Below are 11084 nucleotides of genomic sequence, written 5' to 3' on the forward strand. Positions count from 1 at the left end.
ACCCAGATCCTAGAGCAGTGATGACGAACCTATGACACTCATTTTTTTTGGTTGATTTTTCTTGGTTAAATGACATTGAAATATATAAAACAAATATAAAAAATATAAATCTTTGTTTTACTATGGTTGCAAATATCAAAAAAATTTCTATATGTGACACGGCACCAGAGTTGAGTTAGGGTTTTTCAAAATGCTGACACGCCAAGCTCAAGAGGTTCGCCATCACTGTCCTAGAGAGTGGAAAATTCTTCTGGAAGTTCAGCATTTCACGTTCCATGACTTGTTTATGATTATGCTTTTTCTATTGCTACAGCTATTTGTTCTATTGTTATAAATAAAAATGTAAAACTGCTGTGTCCAGGTCATTGGTGGCCATTGCATAGCCTGTTTACGTCAATGCCCCCACCATGTGTATGTTAGCTGAAGCAGTATACGTGGTTTTCCTGCTTTTATACACGGGTTAGCTTCTTCCTAACACTCCCAGCTGGGCTTCTGCCTGCTCTTCTGTGGTTCCACATGCTGGTGAGGCTAGAGAACAGGATAGAGGAGGCAATAAAGACATCATGGTTCTGAAAATTGCTCATGTTAACTTTTCTCCAGTCTTCTCTCCAGTAATAAATCCCTGCTGTCCATCATGCCACAGTAACAAACAATACCCTGAGTCTAGAGAGGGACAATCTTAACTTTTAGCTGATTTGTCTATAAACTCAATTCACTGGCCGTGGACTGGTGATGTACATCTTGTGTTATAGCATTTTCGGCCCAATGAAGTGGTATAACGTTAATAACAGTAATAGTACACTGTATTTCTCTAGCAATTTACTATTTTTAAAGTTTCATATACATACGAATCCTCTGGAAGTTTAAAATATTCTAAAGTAAGTAGGTCAGGCATCAACTTTATTTAAATGTTGGAAATAAAGCTCAGAGACGATCAATGACTTGCCTACAGCCGTGTAGATAGTTACTGACAGAAGAAGCCGCGTAGCGACTGGTAAGAAGGGCGAGACACAGAAGGGAAAGCCCCCACTCAGGTGAGGAAGCAGCTGAGAAGCTGGAAAGATATTGCAGCTGCAAAACTCCCTCCCCCAAGAAGTGTGGAGTCTCAATCTTACACAGGGATCCCCAACCCAGAGCAACAGACGGGGAAGAGGAGACCATAGCATCTAGTAGTGAAAATCGGTGGGAATTCAGTGTCCCTGGGAGACTCAGACCACACCCTCCCAGGACCAGTACTCCTAGTGTTACAGCACCTGCCTGGGGAGTGCAAGGCCATGCTACCATGCGTGGGCGCTGCAGAGGGGTCTGCTGGCTACTCCTCCCAGTGAGTGTAAGGGGCTTCTCTTTTGCCAGAGACCCAGACAGTGACTAGTCTGTGCACTGGGAGAAAGAGCTGGTCTGCCCAGCTCAAGCGCACAGCTGGCTCCCATCCCTCCACCTGTTGAATCACTTAGCCAGCCTCGTCCTGTTGAGCTCAGCTGCGCGAGGAGATCCAGTGCAGTGCAGAGCTGGGACTTTCCACCGTGTCCTGTGGAGCTCAGTGGCATAAGGAGACCTGAAAGCTGCCCACAGATAGGATATTCCGATTGTGTCTCCCCGGAACATTTGTCTGGGAACCAGACAGGTGAGTGCTGGGCTCTGTGGCTACATTGCAGGGAGGCAAATCCAAGCTTTCCTGTGAGTTCAGCCTGCACTACCCTGGGAAGGGAAGAAGTGCCTGTCCCACTCCCACAGGTTTGCCGGCACCCCCCACAGTGGGAGACTGTTTGGATCAGGGGTCCTCAAACTATGGCCCGCGGGCCACATGCAAACACAAATATTGTATTTGTTCCCATTTTGGTTTTTTACTTCAAAATAAGATATGTGCAATGTGCATAGGAATTTGTTCATAGTTGTTTTGTTTTTTTAACTATATTCCGGCCCTCCAACGGTCTGAGGGACAGTGAACTGGCCCCATGTTTAAAAAGTTTGAAGACCCCTGGTTTGGATCATCCCTGCCTAGTCCTGGATACCCTGCCCCACTGCATGCAGTTCTGTGGGGGTTGGGGGGGGAGGTAGAGTGGCTGAGACATGCAAAGTGTGAGATGCTTAGAGGCTGTTGTCTGAAACTGGGATGAAGTGCTTAGGCCCCACCTCTGGACTGGGCCAGCATCATCCCCAATTGGAGACTCTTGGTATATCCCCCTGAGCCCAGGGTGGCTGAGCTTCCCTCTAAAGGGGAAGAAGGCTGGCTGTGCCCAATCTCAACCTGCAGCGAGCCCTCTAGCAGGAGCTAGAGTTGGAGATTCTAGAAGAGACTGAGTGGTTTGGCTTTGAAGCAGGGGCCATATCCCCCTCATTGAGTGCATGACTGCATGATCCCAATGAAGGGCCTCAACTAGCCCTGTCCTCTGGACGCTGATTGCCCCACCCTATCAAGCTTGCAACCTGTGAAAGGGCTGTGGGTCCTGGCTATGCTGGGACCACTCTACAGTCTTTCTTCAGAAATCTCTGGAAATAGACCAGGAAACCTCAGGAGGAGATGGAGTAGCTGACGGGTGGATGCAGACCTCAGGGAGCCTCTGTCCTCTTACAGGTCTGCCCGCAGCTCTAAGCTGGAGAAAGCCGAGCCTTTCACACCGATTGGCCCCTTCCATGCACACCGAGGTACAGTAGATGCAGACACAAACAGTGAAATGTGTGGCCGCTCAAGACAGCTGCGCAGTGCTGGTTACACACATCTGACGGTGACCTGTACCTGAACCCCACACAAGTAAACCCAGAACCAACACAACCAGTGGTGGGCTTCAGACCATACGAGAGTTGAATCCAACTTGCCACACAAGTGGCACATCCAAAAGAAGATTTTGGCAGGAACCATATGTTGCTGAGAACAATTCTGCCTTGGAGGGCAGGCCCTGCACCACGTCTCATACATAGTTATTGAGATTTATCCTCACAGTTACCCAGTCTAGAGTGGTAACTCCACCCACGAAAAGGCCAACAGCATTCAAGACTCAACTGCAGCAGCTGGTATACGTAACTCCCGAGAAACATTCCTTGAGCACAAAGCTCAGGTGATCTGGAGGATTGTGCATCTGAGCCCAACAAGACACCTTCATCACACTGTGTCTGTGACCATGGACTAGACCTATTTGTTCTTTGTCTAATCTCACCTTCTTTTATCCATTCCCCTACACTCCCTTCCCTTCCGAGATCTGTCAGTCTGTTCAGTGTATCCACATCTCTGGTTCTGTTTTGTTCTTCAGTTTATCTTGTTCATTAGATTCCTTATACAAGTGAGATCATATGGTATATGTCTTTCTCTGACTGGCGTATTTCTCTCAGCATACAAATCTCCAGGTCCATCCATGCTGTCACAAGGGCAAGAGTTCCTTCGTTTTTATAACCTGCATTGTCCCACATTTCCAGAAAACCAATTATATAAACACAGATTAGAAATACATAGCTGGTTTAGTGATATTTCATAGGGAAAAAGTATTGAACATTCTTTTGTTCTCAAGTACAATGTAACGCAGAAGCAAAAAGAAAAGAGATAAGAACCATATAACAAAAAACATAAGCAATGTGACTTTAAATGCATAAATACCATGTACTAGTGGACCCTGCAAACAAGGAGGACATAAAGAATGAATAAGTAACTTTTTCCGGGGGCAGGGGGGTGGGGCTCACCACATTGCTGACAGACTTTATAATGAGTCTGTTTTCCCCATCAATTGGGATGATCTTTGAGCGTAAATGTAGTTCTTCATTAATTATGCATATCCCCTACCAATGCCTAAAACAATGAGAATTGTATTCTGAACTCAATATTTTTTGAAAGTACTTTTTTTCTGTAGCCCGAATTTGTTATATTTCTCGATTGCACCTAAACACATTCTTCTTGTCCTCTTAATATCTTAAGCTCAACATCTCTAAATGAACTTAGCATCTCATATCTTGTTCTGCCTCTCTTCTAATCCTGCTGAAGAACTCATAATTACTCTCACCCAGGGAAATTAAATTTAAAAACTCAGAGGAATTTAAGATCTAGAGGTCTTCAAAGTGTTCCTGACATCATTCCAGGTTTGCAAGACCTTCCTCAACCTACACATGCAGTTGCCTTTCTTTCCTCTGGCTGAAGAGCCTTCCGCCGATCCGCATGTGTGCTGAACTACCTCCACATGCTGCTCCTTCTTTCTCAGATGGCTTTAGTTTGTCCTTGTCTCACTCCTAAAAATGGCAACAAGATTTCAAAATCTTCATATAAAAATAGAAATCGGCTAAATTCTCTAAATATTTTTATCACAATCCCCTCTTCTTGGAACACTACTAGAATAAAACCCTGTATTGTACAACTATATCCAGGACTGCTTTCACCAAGGGACACATTCATATTCTTCTAGTCTCCATTTTTATTCTTCCTGTCTCCCTTCTTCAAACACACCTGTTCTGACCACACTATATATATGCCCCATCGTCCAACCCTTATTCTGCTCATCCTTGCCATTTCTTTTGTAGCAAAATTTTTAATTATGTATTTAGATATTTATTTATCTCTGTTCAAAAATAGGGTCAGTGAAGACAGAGATCAACTTTGTTTAGTACTATTATTCAGTGCCTAGCATTTTTCCTTGAACAAAGTAGAGACTCAATAACTATTTGTTAAATGAATTCAATAAGAAAGACTTTTCTGATACTTCCTTCACACAGACACGCACACACATATTTTATTTTAAATAACATTTCTCTGTCTCTAGTTTTGTTTTTTTTTCTGGAAAAAAAGTGTGTTACAGGAAATGATTAGCAATAATAAATGAAAATCTGTTTCAAAATAATTTTATAAGTGATTCTTCATTTTTATCTAAATATTTATATGTAATATTGTTTTCTAAGTAAAAACATGTGTCCCAAAAGTTAGAAAAGATGTTATCTAAATTACCTTAACCAATATGAAGAGAGGGGAAATCACAGCATTTCTGTTCTTTATTCATCAAATACAATTATTAAATGCTTTCTATTTCCCACACTTATACTATGCATCTCATACTTCCCAGTAACTATGGTAAGTATGAGATGCATAAAATATAATCTCTATCTTCAAAATGCTCAATTTGGAGTGGGGGAAACACATCTCCAAATAGGTATTTATAAAACCACAGAGAATCTTAAATATGTGAAAAGATATTCAACATAACTCATAATAAGATACATGCAACTTTAATTACTTTGAGATACTTTCCTTGCCTTCAGATTCACAAAGATACAAAATTTTAAATCACATTTTATTGGCAAGTTTGCAGAGAAGCACACATATTTATACAGTGATTATAGGAGTCAAGATATCATAATAAATTTGGAGGTAAATTTAGCTATACTATGCACATTACACATTTACTTGTGCCTATCAATCATACTTCTAAGAATTCATCTTGCTGATATGTATGTGTGCGTATACAAAACAATATATATACATCCTATATAATAAAAGGCTAATATGCAACTTGTCCCCTCAGGAGTTCAACCAACCAGGAGTTCAACTGCCCACTAATACATGAGCTGACCACCAGGGGGTGGAAGGCCCCAATCAGCCCTGATCACTGGCCAGGCCTAGGAACCCTACCCGTGCACGAATATCATGCACCAGGCCTCTAGTATATATATAATTATTCATATCGCACAACTGTTAGAATGGCTGTTATCAACAAAACAAGTAATAATGTTGGAAAGGTTGTGAAGATAAAGGAACCCTCATTCACTGCTAGTGGAAATGTAAACCGGTATAGCCACTATGGAAAACAGTATAATGGGTCTCAAAAAATTAAGAATAGAGTTACCGTATGTTCCAGAAACCCCTCTTTTGGGTTATCTATTTGAAAACATTTATTCTCAAAGATACATGAACCCTATGCTCAGTTCAGCTCTATTCACGGTGGCCAAAACTTGCAAATAACCAATGTGTCCTTTGATAGATGATTGAATAAAGAAGATGTATTCGTACATACTATGGAATACTACCCAGTCATAAGAAAAGATGAAATACTGGGAAAAACATGGATGGACCTTGAGAATATTATGCTAAGTGAAGTAAGTCAGAAAACGCTAAGAAACATACGATTTCACTCATATGTGGGATGTAAAACTGAAACGTATAGACACAGACAACAGTATGGTGGCTACCAGAGGGAAGGTGGGGGTTAGTAAACAGTAAAGGGAGCCAAATATATGGTAAAAAAAAAAAAAAAAAAAAAGGTATTCATTGTATTTCAGCAAGACTGGAAGCAACCATGAACCCCTCAAAGAAACAGTTAAACACACAATGGGACACCATGGAGCTGTTTACCAAAATTCAGTTTCTACAGTGATATGCAATGACCTCCAGAGAGCTATCAGAATATTTATCTTTATTTGTTTCTGCATGAAGAAATACTTCAAAGTTGTAGAAAACACCAATGAAAGTTGTTGCCTACTGTGGGATGTGAGCTGTCAATGAGTAGAAAGGGCTCATGTGCTCTTCTACATATACCATTTGAAAGGTTCGGGGTTGGGCCGGGGTCACACAGAATGGACTCAAGCCTCAGGGTAATCAAAATGATATTTATTCCTGTCACCTGGGTCCAGGTGATCTAACTCGAGAAAGAGCCAGTGGTGAATTGGGGAGGGAGCAGGCTTTTTATGCTCAGGGAGAGGTGCAGAAGGGACTTCGGCTTGGCCCAGGTATCAGGACCATGCCCCCACCATAGTTTTATGACCTTGTCCTTTGTCCTGCTGGCGCCAGACGTCCTTTCTCAGGGGGCTGTGCAGGGGTGATGGTCTTCAGGAATTTCTGTAAAATAACTACTCAAGGGGAGCATGTTTGTGCAAGACTTCAGCTAACAGAACGAGCTTTCCCCTTGACATTTGTTAGATTTTGTAAGGCTCAAGCCTTGTGTTCTCCAGTTAACCCTTTCACCATTTATAAATTATTGTGAGATTTAAAATAATATATATATACCATCAACTAAAACATTGTTTATTTTTAAAATACATGTCAGTATAGTGACAGAGTGTAATCACATATCCTGGTTTGCCCAAGTGAGTTCTGATTAATGTCTGTCATCCCAGGAAAATTATTAATAGTGCTGTGCATCTTTCTTAAAAAGACTTCATCTTTACTTAGATGATAAACTAAACATCATAGGTGATAGAATGTTAGCTTTCATCCTGCTTTGGATGTTTGTGGTCTGAATAAGTATGTACATATTACTCTTTGAATATTTATGCATATATATATACATATATATATATATTACTCTAAAAGAAGAGAAATAAGCATATATATATATACATATATATATAAATTTCATCTTAATATTCTGTATTATGGACATACTATATGTAATACTGTTTGCCAAGAAAAATGTGATTCAATGTTAAAGGTGTTATTAAAAGTAGCTTATATAATATGAGGAAAGGGGAAATCACAGTGATTCTGTTACAAACATTTATAACAATACTAGAGGCCTGGTGCATGAATTTCTGCACAGGTGGGGTCCCTGTGGGTGGCCTGCAGGGATCAGGCCAAAACCCCACAGTCCAACACTGCCTGCAGCTCCTACCTGCTGCTCCCACTCATCCTGGCTCTACTGTGCCTGCCACGGGCTCATGCCCAATCAGTCCTGATCAGGAGAGAGTCACGCTAGCCATGAGCCCTGCGTCTGGTGCCTTCCCAAGGGGAGTGGCCTGCAGGATTGTGAGAGGGCACAGGCCAGGCTGAGGGACCCCACCTGTGCACGATTGGGCCAGAGAGGGACCAAGGGAGGGCCCCAGGGCATGTCCGGCCCATCTGGCTCAGTCCTGATCAGCCAGGCCCCAGCAGCAAGCTAACCTATTGGTCAGAGCATCTACCCCCTGGTAGTCAGTGCACATCATAGCATTCTTAGCATATCATTAGCATATTATGCTTTGATTGGTTGTTAAGTTGTTCTGCCGTTTGGTCTATTTGCATATTACCCTTTTATTATATAGGATACTTATATACAGTATTTATCTATAATGATAAAAGCATAATATGCTAATTAGATTGGGCGTCCTTCTGGATGACCTTCTGGACAAAGCCAGGGCTGTGAGGGAAGCCCAAGTCCCGGGTGTCTACGGGCGGCTGAAGGGAAGCCCAGGTCTGGGGTGCCAGATGGGACTGGTGCCAGCAGCCAGGAGAAGGAAGGACTACTCTTGGACGAATTTCATGCATCAGGCCTCTAGTATAACTATAAATTATTATACTTAATATATATTAGATATATTGAAATAAGTATTTATATAGAATATATATAATATAAATACAATGTATATACTTATTTCTCTCCTTCTAGAATTATTAAACTGATGTCAACATGGGGGGGAAAATGAGGCAAAGATTTGGCATTCACCTCGATGTGTCACATTGACATGATACTCTTAACTTCTTTTTACATCATAGAAAAAGAAAAACTGTGATAATATTTGTATAACATCCTGAATTAAACAGAAGGGCTGCTTGTTGACAAATGTTAACTCTCCAGGAGCTGAAATTCCTTGGGCTTTATCTTATCAAAGGGTGAAGTTCAGGGAGATCAGTAACTCAGCTCACCTGAAATCTACATTTTGGAGGAAGCTCTGTTCTAAAGAAGAACTGAGGGGGAAAGACCTCAGAAGGACTAGGGAATAAAAGAGTTTGAAGTAAAACGGAAGATAAGTCTGGAGTGCTGAACTGATCTGCAAAAGGGAACGACTTCTGGTAGGGTTATAACAAGGGTACTTAATCTGTCTGACACTCATTTGATTCTTAAGAATCCATTCATTCATTCATTCATTTGTTCATTTATTCATAAATGATGAATATGCCAGGCTCCATACTAGAAATAAATGGTGAGATATATGCTTCCTTGAAAATAATCACAATACACGAGAACAAAAAGAGTAAGAAAAGTCTAGGTGCCCAAAAGTGATGCATTAGGGATGGTATAAATGTCGCCAGGGTGTGGGAAAATACACAGGATGTTCCAGGGTGACCGTGGACACCTAGGCTGAAAGAAGATGCTTGGTTTGGAGTGTTACCAGTTCTATTGACCCACATGTGACAAAATGCAAGGAATATGTAAGACTAGGCATATTCGAAGAATGGCATTCCCACTGAAGAAATTTATGTAGCAAATTTGATATAAGAACGACTAGTATTTATTATTCTCTATGCTTTACATGTATAAACTAATGTGATGCTCAAAAAACATTATTTGAATCCTGTTCTTTTGTTGTCCCTATTTTATAGAGGAGGAAACTGAAGAACAGGGGGGTTAAGTACCTTGTCCAAGGTCATGCAAAAGGAAAGTGGTAGAGATAATGATTGAATTCAAGCAAGAAGAAAGGCTTCAAACTCCCTTCCCCAACCAATACCCCGCCCTGACTCTGGAATAATAAGGCTTCTTAATATGTATGGAGCACCTCTTAAGAGTCAGGAACACTTAAAGAATTAGGCACTTTTCATGTTTTGTTTCCTTTATTGTAGGGCTGCTTGATGGAAATAATTATATATGAAAATGAATGCTCAGGGAGAGATTTTGTTTTCTTCTCGGAATTGTAGAACCAAAAAATGGCAGCTGGAGTCCTGGTGGAGATGTGGCCTGTGGCTTGGGGCTCCCCATTCCAGGAGCGAAGGTGTTGCTGTGGTCGCTGAGGAAGGAGAGGGCAAGGCCCACGTTTTCTGGAGAGAAGACAGTGGCCATCCATCTGGAATGGAGGGAAATGCTGTGGCTGTTTGTGGCCCAGACCCCAAGATGTAGCAGATGGTATGTGAACTCTGCACTACAACCACGGAAGGCACCACAGAGAGAGAGAGGCCAGAGGACCAGTAATCTACAAAATTGTCATTTATGGCTGGAGAAAGCATTGCCTCTGCCTATTTGTTCTTCTTCTGCTCCTCGTTCTCCTTGAGAATTTTGCTCCTATGATGTGGGTTCTTAAAGAGATGTGATTTTCCCCAACGGGAATGTGTCACTTGCTTGTTACAAAAGATGGGCTTTGACTGGAAGAGGAGTCAGAATTTTTATTCCTATTATTGTATGCCAAAGGAATACACTCCGGAGTGGACTCATCCCTGCTTCTAACAGTCTACTCAGAGTTTGACCCTAAATACTCACAACTCTCAATGAGAGGTCACAGGCAGATTAAAAGTGGGTCCCCAAAAGGTAGAAGTCCAGAGTCAGCACTTTCCGACCAGTTCCAAGGAAGGCAAGCCTCTGTCCACTCTTGATGACAGCGAAGTTGTGTTGGTACAGACAGACTTCAAGTAACTAGGCCTGAAGGGGCTCTTTTTGGACATTCAGTGGAGCCACCCCTTGTAAGGGCAGACCCACTTCCGGAGCTGAGATTGGAAAGGGTGTTCATCTGTAAGCTCATGCTGGGAAAATCAAGACCTTTTCTCAAATGGACATACTTTTTTATGGTAGTGATGGAATCCTTGTGCTTGATGCTGAGTCTGTGTGCTTACCCCAGTTGGTTCACCCCGAGGTGACTCAGGGTCCTGCTGGCAACTCACAAAGACTCTATGGAATCTGTGTGTGTCCAGATGGGAAGCTTTACCCGTCTGTGGATGGCACAGGTACCACGTGCCACGAAAACGGTCACATCTGTCTCAAAACCACTCACGTCTTCCATGGAGCACCTGCCTTGTAGGAAACTTTAAAGTACTGACCTCAAGCCTTCACACTTAGAGCAACTTGACATCCTGGAAAACTGAGATGGCGGCTAGAAACAGAAGGACACACTTTCAAAAGGAACTCAGAAAGAAAAATGTACCACTGAAAACATTCAGATGAATGATGTGTAGATGTTAGACACAAAAGTCAAAGAAATATCAAAAGACTTTCTTTATTCCACTAGGTTGATTTGCATCGAACCATGTGACTTTTAGTTTTCTTTCTTGTACCTGTCAACTTACAATAAAATATTGAACTGCTGTATGTAATTAATTCATGATCAATATGGATATCTAACTCCCCATAAAACTGGTATTGGTCGATACTAAAATGCCCCAAAGTTCTATGAAGTGTTTCCTTTATATCACTCAAAGCTGTGGGTTCTCTTTTCAT

The 11084-nt window shown here is 41.7% G+C and overlaps 1 pseudogene; it reads left to right on the top strand.

Annotated features, from left to right (window-relative positions):
* The first annotated feature begins 9779 nt into the window (after positions 1 to 9779).
* On the top strand, positions 9780 to 10668 carry LOC118673232 (annotated as a pseudogene).
* The last annotated feature ends 416 nt before the right edge of the window (positions 10669 to 11084 follow it).

This window comes from Myotis myotis, unplaced genomic scaffold (genome assembly GCF_014108235.1).
Source record: "Myotis myotis isolate mMyoMyo1 unplaced genomic scaffold, mMyoMyo1.p scaffold_m19_p_18, whole genome shotgun sequence".
Classification (NCBI taxonomy): Eukaryota; Metazoa; Chordata; class Mammalia; order Chiroptera; family Vespertilionidae; genus Myotis; species Myotis myotis.